At 42.8% G+C, this 11952-nt stretch overlaps 1 protein-coding gene across 6 annotated transcripts in view; it reads right to left on the reverse strand.

The window, feature by feature from the left end:
- Positions 1-9250: 9250 nt before the first annotated feature.
- Positions 9251-11952, reverse strand: part of EPC1 (enhancer of polycomb homolog 1) — a 69297-nt gene continuing 66595 nt past the window's right edge. For all 6 annotated transcript variants that reach the window (XM_063414914.1, XM_063414925.1, XM_063414895.1 and 3 more), the window contains one exon: positions 9251-11952. This exon is cut by the window's right edge and continues 2739 nt beyond it. The gene's annotated coding sequence lies outside the window, so the exon portion shown is untranslated.

The following is an 11952-nucleotide window of genomic DNA, read 5'->3' on the forward strand; positions in this document are numbered from 1 at the left end:
TGCAATTATAAACAGAATGAAAACTTTCAAGTCTTATGAAATACATATCTCAAGTATGTACATATCTCAAAACTCTTTACTCTTAAGATGATGCCATCTGTGTTCTCAGAGAATACTATAGAAGTGCATTTGTTCAGATGATTTGAACCCATTTTATCCATAGGCTCAGTTATGTAATCAAACACATTAAACAAATTCTCTCTTTTTTTCAACTTGAATTCTTTGATGATAAAAGCTGTTTTATCCCAGAAACTTATTAAGCCAGAAGGCCAATTTGGAAAACATGATTTCTTACATGCTGTGAAGAAACTGGACCATGATAGTTTATGTTGCAAAGCTGGGGCTTGGCTGGTTCTTGGTGTCTGTAGAAAGTGGTAACCTAGTGAACCAGTCTGTATTGCCAAAAAGCCACGATCCTGCTCCATTGGTGTGTATGTCATCATCTCAGGCTTTTATGGAGACTAAACACTTTCTCAGGCAGTAAATTTTGTTCTGGTTCCTGGACCTTGTGTTCATGTCCGACCCAGCATTAATTTTACCTAAGAGTAGTTGTTCACTTCCATTACATCAGCCAGGGCCAGACTGTTAAGATTTCAGATCACACATTCAGTGAAATTCACTTTAAAATCTTGCCAAAATTATTTACAACCATAGTTTCAAGGGTCTGCTCCTCAGATAGATCGGTGCTAGCAGTCACCTTTGAAGTTCCAGTAAAAGCCACACTGCACTGGAGGAGTACAGGAAAGTGGCTTTGGGGACAGTGGCCAGAGCGGTTTTGATTCAGGGGTGGAGGAATTCTCTTTTGCCTCCAAGTTTAGATTTCTCTGCACTCACTGCAGCCTGAACCTGAACTGCCTGTGTCCCTGAGTTAATCCTGCCTTCTCTTTCTGGTGGTACTAGGGCTGCTCCATGCTCAGCTGGAACAGATCCACTGGGATCTAGGGAATGTGGCATTTCCCAACACAGTGTGTTTATGTTGTAAGGGGTTTAAGGGAGCACAGAAGGGACCCTGAGTTTTTCAGTGGGGTCTATGGTCACCCACTGTAGAGACCTTCTCATTTTCCCCTTAAATGAAAACAAACCCTGCAGCCAGGTCAGTGTGTCACTGTCAGATGCATAACAGATACAACCTTCAACCAAGCAAAGCATACTTGTTAAAATAGCTTAGAAATTATTATATCTTTGGTGGTGTACACTGTCCTGTTTTTTATTTAATAACTTTAAAATATATTTAATAATAACATTACATTTAAACATATTTAATTTTATTTCTATAACTTGTACAGAAATGTTCTGTTTCTGGGTAGATTCAACTTCACCAAATTAATGTAATAACTATGGATTTCTGTAAGAGCAAGAGGTGTGCCACTGAGCTTGAAATACTAAATATTGTCTTCCCAATTTGACAGTTAAAATATATCTCGTTTTCTGAATGCTTTTTCAGTTATCTTTCACTTTAGCAGTCAAAAGAATTAGTTTTGGAGGTGATTTGTTCACAGATACAGACTCAGCTGAATAAAAAGCTGAATTATGCCTTGTTCTCAATGAACATTTATGTTGCTGATTAAGGGTAGCTACAAGGACATGAGCTTCTAGTCCATAATTTCATTAGTGGACTGTACCCGCAGTAGTGGATGCATTAATTTACTTTCCCCAAGATTCTGTTTTTCATGCTCTGTACTGAGACCAATTATTCAACTGTGATTCAAGCACAATACACTAAGAGATGAGGCAAATTAAAAGCAGTGATGGAGCAATTTTCAGGACTAAGAACATTTACAACTCCAGGGGGCTTGAAGACTGACAGCTGAAGGGGAAAGGTAGGTCAGAAAAGTTTTTTTTCTCCCAAAGTGCACTGCAGATAATACTAAGAATTGCAAGAAGTTCTTAACCTGTGAACACAGGAACAAAGTATAGCCCAATTTTAAATATTTTTATGTTGCTATTATCAATTCATATTATTTATATATGTGTAGCTCTGAAGTGTTTAAGTCATACCCATTTTTTTACTACTTCATTTTATTGTACAATGCAGTTCCTTTGCTAGAGAGTCATAGGTGAGCAGAATTTCTGTTCTTTATCCATGCTAGCATTGGGTACTCAAATGCTAAAGACAGTCAGCTGCACTACAGAGGTGTGTTGAAAGGCTTTTGCTAAATATGGATTAAAAGGTGAATTACCTCTGCTTCGTGTACCTGAAGATTACAGTAATCCCTCATGGCATGCCAATAAAATCCACTAAACCCACAGAGTTCTGGGCACTGCTGTGGAGAACACAACTCCCCTGCTCATCACTGGAACCCTGGGTGCAAGCAGAGCAGGGAAAGCTTGCCTTGCTTCCCTTCCTGCTGGAATCCTCCTGAGGAGAGTGGCTGTCTCACAGAGAGGGAAGGCAGCAGCATCAGATGGGGAGAATGAAAGGAAACTGGACAGCAGAATCTGGCAGAGATTAAAAGATCAACAGTTGGAAATTCGTCACTTTTGATAATCTCTTCAGATTGCTCTGCATATGCTGGCTATATTCTTTGCAGTTTTGATAGAATAAGAAAATTAACACCAGAAAATGGTTGGAAGTTAGATAAAAAATAATGGGAATCCATGGAACTAGGCAATACAGGGTAGCAATGACAGGTACCTCTGAGGCTGAGAAAATGAATCATACTGGAAATATCACCTTCTATGTAATTTTGCTATTAGATGTACCAAAGAAGTGTTGTTAAGGTCAGTGCCTGGTATTTATGGCTGGGGATTGATTTGACCACAAACTCTTCCATTTTGTTATTCTGCCAGCAGTTAAAAGTACACATTGTGCTGCCAGAAGAGTAGCTACCCAGGCCTCACTTCAGGCACTTTTCTTCTTGGCCTGTCTTGGCTTGAACAGTGTAAAATAGCTTGTAGCCAGAAGCTCTTATCCCATTTAGTTTAAGACATTTGCTATAGAGCTGGGAAAGGAAGGGATTGATAACAGAGACTCAGAGTTTATATGAGTAAAACACAGGAAATTTTACCAAAATGAATTTTGCACCAACAAGGGTTAGATTTTTTTAAGGCTAGTACTCATGGTTTTGTAATGTACAGATGTAATTCCTGATTTTACATGAGGAATTAAATATGGTTTATCATCTGACATTGCCAGAAACTTCACAGATTAAAATAAATTGGCTTGGCATGGTGACCAAACTCTCTAAAAGAGGTAACAGTCCCTCTAGTTGCAGTAATTAATTATGCAAAGTGTGCTTCCTATTTTGCTAAAATATCTCCTAAATCTTGCAGATTTCTTGCTTTTCGTTGCTATATTTGATTCTTATATTTACATGTTAGGAGCAGAGAATTTATTTCCTGGCACCGATAGACTTGTGTCTTTGTTTACTGGCTAGCTGGGAGCTATTTGTAAATATTTCTACACCACTAACACTTCCTATTTCCAGAGACATCACTAAATACTGGAATACCAAATTAGCAATTGCAAACCTGCTAATCACTACAACAGTGTTCACCACGGCTTTCTTTAGCCCAGACAGGTTAATCTCCCTGTGCTGCCTCTACAGCCAGGAGGAAATTTCTATAGCAAAATTTGGAGCAGAAACACAACGTTCAAGTGCTCTGAACAATTCTGGGGAGTCGGCTACAGGGGGTCTCCAGAGACAGCTTCCCTGGGCTACAGGAATCCCTGCATTATACCCCATGATTTTTTTTCTGTTTAAGAAAATAAACTCTAACAAATCAAAACAAATAGTCATGCAAAGGACAAAAATGAACAACAGGAGAAAGTTGCTGATCTCATGCTTCCCTGCAGAGAAAATGAGGAAAGGGTGGAGAATCGCCCAGGCACTTTCTGATTATCCTGTGAGATAGGATGGGAACAATGAGGTGGTTGGTTTGAGCCTGAACAGAGCACTTTGTTTTTGGCACTTCAACAAATGTTGGCAGCATTTTCTTTTTTAATGTCAACATTATGTGTATAGCTTCAAGGTAAGAGTTCCAAGTCACTCAAGTTAATTGATACATCAGGGATGCGGAACTGGAACACAATGTCCTTGATGCTACTTAAAAGAATTGCAGAACTGTATGTTGCATTTGCAGGAGGGACTAGAAAAATCTGAATGCACTACAAAAGTGCTGGATGGAAATGGGGAGTTCACTGCAGCCCTTCCCTTTGATGCCTGTCAGATGGATTGAAAAACTCTGAAATTATATCTTCTGCACTAGTTTTGATGATTAAATACTGTCCTGCCTCCCACGATGGATCTACTTTTGTCTTATGCAGAGCTGTCCTTTTGCTGGCTGCAGGAATGTTTCCATACAGGAGTACTTTGTGCTCTGAATTCCCAGCTGTCTGCTGCAATGTAGCCTCAAGGCTTCAAAATTTGGTGCGAGATGTCAGAGCAAAGCCAGGCCCCCGTGCTCAGTGCAGAGAAGGAACGCTGCCTACCAGTAGCTGCTGCTCATGGGATCTATCACCTGCCCATAAACTCAGGCTGCAGCTGAACATCCATCTGTGATGAAGGCATCACAGATGCTCAGGCCACGTCCTCTTCACCTCTAACTTGTTCCTGTAAACTCCTGTCCTTGCATGGCCATGCAGGCAGAGCAGTGCCTGAGCCACCACTGCCAGCGGCAGCACTCGCAGGGGACGGGGAGTGGATGTTCAGACAGGCCCCAGGTAAATGCAGGCTCCAGAGAGAAGTGCCAGGGCAGCCAGCCTGGCCTCCAGCACGGCACCCCCACAGACTGTGTGTCACATCTGTCAGCCTGCTATGGGAATACCCAGGAGTGGGACAGGGGATATGTTTATACTTGAGCAAACCAAGCCCTTCGGCGCGAACAATAATGGTCGCTAACAGAGCACTTTTTTTTTTAAAATCCTATAAGATATGTCTGTCAAAACCATTTGGTGTGAAAAGAGATGTTGCTCGTGTTCCAGTTGAAAGTGCCCTGACTGAGAGGAAAATTCTCCTCTGAGATTCCATGCTTTACAAGAATCTAAAGAGGCTCTTTAGAGCTCCCAAACCCCTGACTCTGCCCCCAGAAGTAACAACTCTGCACAAACTTTACAAACTTTTCAAAGCCATGGTCTGGTCTGTATCACTGCAGGGGCATTTCTGCAGTTTACCTAATCCAACAAAGGCAGTATTTGTCTTGCTACAGTCAGGTAGGGAAGACTAGTAAGACTTGTCCTAACTGTATTTTTATAATCACACACTTCCTGTGCACAATGGTCACTGGGTGTAACTGTAAATAAGGATTGCTTTCATCTTCAAGTTCAAAATGATGAGGTTTCTCCATGGCTTATGCAGTGATCGTGCACTGAGACACAGGGGGATGACAGCTGCCAAGGCCAGCCAAGGGCTTGGTGTTCCTGAGAGGGTGGCTTCAATTAAAGTATTTTTTATCTCAGTGCTACTCTACTTCTACAGTATAATTCACTTTTGCAAATCAAAACTGACTTTGTTACAGTGTACTCGGCTAGTGAGATCTGTAAGATCTTTAGTACTTGAAACCCAGAGCACTTCCTAAGTTTTGACACCAGTTTCCAGGTTTTAACATTAGTTATTGTTCTCATGTGAGCCATACTCCTGCATTCATTTCACTGGAAGACGTAGCAAAGGGGAGGAACTAACCCAGCACTACCAAGGGAAATCTTGTGACACCTTCAGCTGAAGCTCAGAAGATCCTCCTGCCATTTGTACCTCTCATTTTCTTCAGTCCAGTTCTTTATTTATGCAAGCTGTATGTTCTGCATAGACCAATTACAATATTAAAAAGTGGAGAAAGGGTGACAGTTGCCTGTTTTATTTGTTTATAAACAACATAACTGGATGTGGGAACCTCCATGGCTCAGAGGGGAGCACACGGGCTGCAAGGGAGATGCCTTCAGAACCTCTGGAGGCTGAGCTGTGAGCACACTCTCCAAAGGCAGCCATGGCTCCTTGGTCTCTCTGTGCTGAGATATTCCAACATGAAGTGATGTGATTTGAAAGGTAGGGAGCTGCAGTCTAACAGTTTGTCACTCCTTAGAGGTTACAGCTTGTCTCCATGACTGACAGGCCAAGGCCAGGATTCTCTGATCCTTCCACAAATCAGCCCTTGCCTCTGAAAGCTCCTTCTGACTTCAGTTTCAGTGAATTCAAATGCAGAAAAATCCCTTCTCCAGGGATGGGGGCTTGTTCCTGTGACCAATAGCTGCTCCTGTCCCTTTGCCTCAGCACGACTCTGCTCCCACTGGCCTTGAATCACGATCACCTTCCTCCCCCAGTTTAGCAAAATGGGTATTTGAACAGGGAATCTTTAAGCTGTAAAGATCTTTCTGAAACGAGACAAAATTGGGATTGATATCAGCAACTGTACACTTATACTCTGTGCTGGCTTCAAACCATATTTAACTTTAACCATGTTTGTTATGAGAGGGTTTGTAGCCAAGATTAACTTAAAAACACAAAAAGAATCCATAAAAACATTGTAGAGCTCTGATTTATATATAAATATATGCTAAATAAGTGAGCTTTGAGTGCTGCTTTCACAGGAACTAATTTTTAACCTTAATCTTTACTCACCGTAAGAGATAGGTTATTTTTCAGATGTATACACTGATTTTCAAAGAAATTGGTCATACATGGCAAGCAAAATTCATGCATGATGTCAATGTAGGAAACACCTTGGTATAATTTCTTTTCACTTTTCTAGTACAGCTCACACAATATTTTCTTTGGTGGCACAAAATAATTCTATGCTACATTAGCTATAAAATAATTGCTTACAGAAAATGAAACCATAGTTTTGAATGCTACAGATCAGCACCAGGCGTGCATGACAATCCTAGTTAGACAATATTAACTTGTCCACAAAGCGCCCTGGATTCACCAACACTTACTTAGATGTTCAAGCCTTAACAAATTTCACGTGACTGAATTAGTGATTTTTGAAAGGTAATCTGTAGCTGGGCTGGAACCTATCCAGAATGAATCCTGGTATGTTATGCTGCTGCATGCTGGGAATCAGCACAGCTGTTGATTTCTCAAAAATAAGAAATTAAATAGACCCTGTGCCAGTGCTTAGTCACCCCCAGTGAAAAAGTGTTCCCTGCTGTTCAGAGGGAGCCCCTTGTGTTTCAGTTTGAGCCTCTGGTCCTGTCCCTGGGCACCAGGACCTGCTGCACTGTGCAGAGCACTGGGATGCTGTTTGCTCTGGCAGCAGCTGAGCTGGTGTCAAATACTGCCCCAAAGCCTACAGGCTACCTGGGAAAGAAGCACATTAAAGCTTTTACTGATGAATGAACTCACAGGAAATGAGTGCAGATCTCCACCCCAACCTGTGTTCCATCACTGCAGGCTGGGTTGGCCCAGTCGGGACTGTCAGACCTGCTGTGGCTGCTCCTGACCTGGGTCTGCCACCTGACGTGCTTGGACTGAAATCTTTCTGAAAACTGGTTTGTTGTGGACTTTGAGCTCACAACTCTCTTTCCTGACACTCTTATAGAGGAGTGATTTTAGGTGTCTTATTAGTCCTTCTGCCTTCTGGCCTTATTTAGTGCAAGCAGCCAAGCTCCTGTATACAAGCTACTTCCAATTACAAATTAAGCTGAAATTCAGAGCAAGATTGCATTAAGAAGTAACTAACAAAAGACAAAGAAAAGCAACAGGCAGGAGGGAAAACAAAGTCACCTGCTTTATCTAGTGGTATCTCAGTGCAAGGGCAGGATAGTGAGAAGGGAGAAGGCCTGGCCTGTCCCTGATGGCTGCTCTGACGGACATCAGCAGTCAGCCTTAGGAAGTAAAGCCAGGAAAGGTGCAAATTCAGGAAGATTTGAGGTCAAATCTGTACAAGGATTATTTCTGTGGGACTGGCTCATGATGTTAACGCAGCCAAGACAGACACAGCCCCAGAAGAGATGTAAACAGACTTCTGATGATGCATGCTGCTGCTTTCTCTGGTCAGCATTTGTTCCATTTTTCAAGCCTAAAATTCTAAGCAACTACTGCTTTATCTTAAAGCTTGATTAAAGCTGACCATGAGTAATCTGACATACACTATTTGTGCTATTCCTGAGGGGAACAAATGAATCACTCAAGGGAACACTAGGGAACTTTCAGAGTCTCAGTGTGCTGGTTTTGGCTGAGGTGGAGATAATTTTCTTCACAGTAACCAGTCCAGGGCTGTGTTTCAGCTTTGTGCTGAGAACAGTGTTGATAACAAGGGATGTTTCTGTTATTGCTGAGTGGGGCTTGCAGTGTCAAGGCCTTTTCTGCTTCTCTCAGTGTCTCACCAGTGACCAGGCTGGGGGTGCACCAGGAGCTGGCAGGGGACACAGCTGGGACAGCTGTCCCCTCCTGACCCAAGGGATATTCCAGGCCAAACGATGTCAAGCTCAGTGTATAAAGCTGGGGAAAGAAGGGGCAACATTCTGAGTGATGGTGTTTGTCTTCCCAAGTCACTATTAGGTATGAGGGAGCTCTGAACTCCTGGAAATGGCTGGCTAGCCCATGGCGAAGTGGTAAATAAATTCCTGGGTTTACTTTCCTTTGCTTGTGTGTGCAGCTTTCGTTTCACCTGCTAAATTGTCTTTACATCGATCCAAGGTTTTTCTCACTTTTACTTTTCCAGTTCTCCCCTCACCCCACCATGGGGGTGAGCGAGTGAGTGGCTGTGAGTGCTGAGGGGGTCAAACCCCAACACTCAGCACAAAGGGTGCTCTGGGCTCTTCAGGGTCCTGAGGGCAGTGTCTGTCTGCTGGCCTGGCAGGCAAACTGGGCACAGCAGGATCAGTCTGTACCTCTCTGGGAAGCAATAAGAAAATGGGAACGTTATCTGTGACTGGATTCAGTGGAAGTTTCTTTTGTATTATTTGTACCTATTGTCACTGCTGCCCTCCATGTGTCTGAGGCTGAGGGTGGCTGTTGTCTCGAGGAAGTGCCTCAAGGATGGGGAGGGTTTCCTGAGAGGTACCCACGAGCAGAAAGAGCTCACAGGAACAGTGGCTGAGCACCAGGTTAGTTACAGGTTACTGTCGGAAGGGATGCCAAAATCTTGATACATTAGTGATTTTCTCTACACCTGACCTCTAAAGAATCTGTAAAATCTGTGGGTTTGATCTGTTTTAACCAAAGGCTTTTAATCTACTGCTTTCCTTACTGGGAGCTGCTGTAAGTAAAATGTGCTTTTTAAGTCTTGGGTCCAGAACTTCTAAAAGGAGTTACAGGCTTTTAATACTTAATTGCATTTTGATAAAAGATTGCATTGTTATGGGCTTGCCTTTTTTTTTTTTTTTAAGTATTTTTTATTTCTGCAAGCATTTTTACAAAAAACACATTATATAGAAAAATAGAGCTTCTTAAAAGCCAAGTATTTTAAGAATTATTGGGGCATCCCTAAAGTACCATCTCCCAGAAGCCAGAACAGCAGCTCTGTGCCAGAGCATCAGCACATGGATGATGCTGACCCCTACTATCTCGTTTGTCTGTCTCAGTTCCTGCTCCAATCTATCATGAAAACATCAACTAGACAAGTATGTCTGACAGCTGCAGACTGATTTACACTGGCAGTGCACAGAAAAACCACAGAGGAAAGGACAGGAAGTCTACAGACTGCAGTGAAAATGATTTTATCTGTATCAATGCCAGTGGCTGATAATCCCTGAGGACCTGAAGATAACAGCATTGATGAAAGAGGATTGTTGCTAACACCTCACATGTCTCATCAAACCTGTCTTCTACTGGACCAAAAAAATGCTGGTCAAAGCTGACAACTCTGACATAAAAAATCCTGAGCTGCTTTTACAGCAAGGTCTAACAAAGTGACAGAGGGATTTTAAATGAACACTTGTCACACTGAGCATCATCTCTGGCTGAATGGTACTGAAATTATTTGTGTTTACTGCTCAGCACTGTCATCAGTGGAGGCCTGGTAGCACTGAGTAGGACTGAACTGCTTGAACAGACACTAGGAAAATGGGAATCACAGTGGAACCTAGGGAAAAAGAACATGTGTCTACCTGTGTTAAATCATTGCAGTCCCTTAGTGGACAACCAGTAACAGCTGCAAGTTCTGTAACACTAACAGTGCCCTTCAGCTACTGACAGCACAGGCTCCAAAAGGTGAGCAACTACAGCCCACAAAAACCCTCTGCAATCACAGTTCCAAAAAGGTAAGGAAAACACCATTCTCATCTGCACTTAGTCTAGATTTCAGGACATGCCTGTTTAAAAAAATGGCTATAATCAGGCTCCAGCAAGATTGGAGACGGCTTGCCTGTTATTACCAGCAGAAAGTCACAAATCAGTGGTATATGATTAGGAGGGATGACTTCTCTATCCAAGTATTTGAAAATGTTTATACTAAGAAGCAGGAAAAAAAAACCCAAATCAGCAACATAGGGCTTTGGTAGTTTCAGCAAAGCACCACTTCTATGATTTTTAGCTTCACAACTTGTCTATTACTACCACTTCCTAAACACCAGTTCTAAGCAATACTTGGATTTGGATTAACACACAATTTATAAACTGGAATGGAAATTGCTCCTAGCATCCCTAATCACCATAATAATTCCAGATCTGGCAGAGCTCTGCAGTGGGAATGAATGACACCCTCTTTCAGTCTTCAGGGTGTAGTTCTTCCAGCAGATGTGTTAAAACAGGGCAAGAGGAAAAGATTATAAAGTTTTAACAGAATGTAGGATGTGGGTGGTTTTGATGTTGCATGTGTGAGGAGACAATGCATGTGCAGATGTGGCACATCTCACTAATAATTCAAGATGGGGAAGAAAAAGAGTTAATGCTCAAATATTTGCTTTCCCTAATCCCAACTGAAAAACTAGCCCCCATTACACTGAAGAGTTGCAGCCAAGTTCCCAGTGCTGCCCTGAACATCTCAATGAGCACTCTCTTCTCATTGTTCTCGACCACCACCTAACGGTGAGGCTCAGGCTGGGCCCGCCCGGCTGCTGCGCGCTGCGGAATGCCACAGGCAGAGCTCACAGCCCCAGCTCAGCAGAGCACAGGCAGGATTCTGCCAGGAGCAAACCTTCCCTTCCCCTTCCCACTGACCCTCAGGACAGTTCTACAGGCTAGGGCAGAGCTGCTCTCCTGCATCACTGCTGCACCTCCAGCAGCAGGGTGATTTGGTAATTTTTTTGCAGAACTGAACTGTGTGACCTGGATCCGCACTAACAGGCCTCGCTCACTAATTGCTTAGGACATTCTTATCCTGGAGCCTCATTCCTGTAGATTACTGAAGCTTAGTACTTACTCTAAAATAACTTGCTTTATCTGTGACAGTGCAGAGCAATCTCCCAGAACAACGGCAGGCTGGCTTCTGTTCCTTGCCCCGTGCTCCTCACACCGATCACGCAGTGCAGCCGCTGCTCCCTCGTCAGTCCAGGCTCTCTCCAACTACTGGTGAAGAAATTAGTTCTCTAAATTAGTTCTCTGATAAATAGATTCTAACTCTCTTTCTTCCCCCCTGTGGATTTTTTACTTACTTACTGGGAACCTTTGGGGAAAAAAAAAGTTCTTCTGCTTTGACTACCTTCTCTATGAAAACAAGCTGTGTTAGTCCTAGTTAAATGCCAATAAGCCTGGCACACTCTCTCCCCAGGACCCATCCATGGAAAACACTGCTGAAGGTTCTGACTACCCCCACAGTAAACATGCATGCCAACAAGTAGAAAATATTAACATAAAATACTCAGTGAGAATGTAACCAGCAGTACCCAAAGCACACAATTTTAATCTGCACCGTTTTTGTCAGTTTGGACTCCTTGTCTCTCAAGTAAGGGACAGTAGTTGCAGTTTTGGCTGAGGTTATCCACCCACTCCCACTCACCCTGTCCTGCAGCAGCAATCCTTCATCCCCTATTGCTAGTGTTTGGTGGGAATTCTGTATGGACTAACATACCTGTACTAAACTATACCCTACTGAGAACCTGTGTGTCTGAAGTTCACCTCTCCAGTTGTTCAC

Source organism: Prinia subflava, chromosome 1 (assembly GCF_021018805.1).
Source record: "Prinia subflava isolate CZ2003 ecotype Zambia chromosome 1, Cam_Psub_1.2, whole genome shotgun sequence".
Lineage (NCBI taxonomy): Eukaryota > Metazoa > Chordata > Aves > Passeriformes > Cisticolidae > Prinia > Prinia subflava.